Below are 2,136 nucleotides of genomic sequence, written 5' to 3' on the forward strand. Positions count from 1 at the left end.
ATATATATATACGTTTATATATGAACATAATGTGATGATTTCGTTTTATTGCTTACATCAACCTTTTATTGTATGTTAACATTTTATGTAGTGTTTAGATTTCGTTTTCATTCCCTCTGGGGCTTTTTTCTTGTTTTTTATTTGTTTCTTATTTTATTACGTTGAAATGGTGTAACTGATCTGTATGATATATTTCTTCTCCATAAACATCTCAGGTTTAGCTTCGTGTCATAAAAGTCTTTACTGAGAAATTATTATATCTACACTTCTTCACAGAAAATTTATAACAGATATTTTCTCTCAAACTAGGTGATACCTATCTCCTTAAATTGGCCTTAGATAAATTTATTATTTTACAAATTTACCGTTTCAGGAACCGCAAAAGTCCATAGTACTAGTCCTGGTGCCCGTCGAGTTAAACAGTTGGTGGGGGTTAGGGTTGTTGTTTTTTATATTTTTTATTGTTTTCTTCCTGTAGATACCAATTTAGTCTGTAGTTAATAAACATTATCTGAAGATCTTGATAACTTAAATGTCACATCTAAGAGGGATGCAGCAACGTAGAAGTTTGTGAAGAGTTCGGAAACACAACGAATACATATTAAAAATCTTAACTGATGACACGCTAACCAAGGATTCAATACTTGGCTAAAATTTCTCAACAAAAATAGATTCCAGTGTAATTGATATCCCTTGGGACATACATTTACTGTTTATGGTTATGTGGTTTTAAAAAAATACGTTTCACCATGACATAGTTATGGGTTTGATTCTACAACACAACACCTCGGGATAATCACTTCTTCAATTACTTCGGATCGATCAACACTTTGTGAATGTACACTGAACTTCAGCGGAAAAATTCTACTTCAAAGATGCATTTGAGAACAAGAAAAATCCGAGTAGCGATTCAGACCAAATCAGCTGAATCAGCCTGGACTCCTCCGGCTCTAAAAATACTTGAGACACTCCGTATGTCACCACGGTGCCTCAACTGTTGAGATCAAACCATTTATTTCACGTTCAGTCTTCTTCCTGAAGATCTCTAAGTCATTCATTTATAACAGGTGATTAAATTTTTCTCCACTTTTCAAGATGTACCCCGATGGCACTTTCCGTAGTATCTGTGTGAGGGGGATTCATACAAATCACAAACAGCAATGGAGATAGACTAGCCCCTTGAAACATTCCTCTCTTGATGCTAACCCTCGCCAAACACTGTCCACATGATGCTTAACATACACCAGCAGCATCATGGCCACCATCACCGTCTGCACGACCATCTCCCCCACTCACACCATCACTACATCCACCGTCGCCATCATCGCCACCACCGTTGCCAATCAGCATCTCTATCGTGACTACTATTCCCACAGCATTGCCTCTTTCAAGGTGACGTCCATCAACACCATCATCATCATCATCATCATCATCATCATCAACACCATCAGCATCATCATCATCATCATCATCATCATCATCATCATCATCATCATCATCATCACTCTTTCTGCACCGAAATCTAAGCAAGCCACGGCTAATGACTTTAGTTAAAGGAGCAGAAACAGTAAGATTCAGTTCAAATCTCACCAAGGTCAGCTTTGCTTTTCCGTCCTTACGAGGGTCGATAAAATCAAGCTTTGGATTGATTCTAATCGATTGTCCTCTCTGCCAAAACATGAGGCCTTGTAAGCAATATTAAAAGTCTGAGCGCGAAGTAAACAGTAGCAGTAGGGAATCGTAAGATATAATTGCCAACTAGATGTGGCGGTCCCATAGATGTGGATTTCCCTTCGTAAATACTAATTGGACACAGACAGTGTGTCGTTAGCCAGCTGGAGGAGATGCTCTCCAGGGGTTAAAAGCATCTAGCGTCGTCCCCTATGGCACTGCCACATCTATTTGGCAATGACATTTTACGATGTGGCCTTGTGTTTTGTTAGAAATCAATGGAGGTCGTCAGCTCAATTCTAGCCAAGAACACTTAATTTTTCATATAACTTTTCGCCGAGCTCTAATGAAATTAAATACTCTTCACGTTTTAAAAAGTAACAAGTCAATAATGTAAATCCACGCAGTGACAGACAGAGCAGTGAATATGAAAGGTCAAGTAACTGGTTCTATTTATCGCTAGAG

The sequence above is a fragment of the Octopus bimaculoides genome, chromosome 9, assembly GCF_001194135.2.
Source record: "Octopus bimaculoides isolate UCB-OBI-ISO-001 chromosome 9, ASM119413v2, whole genome shotgun sequence".
NCBI lineage: Eukaryota > Metazoa > Mollusca > Cephalopoda > Octopoda > Octopodidae > Octopus > Octopus bimaculoides.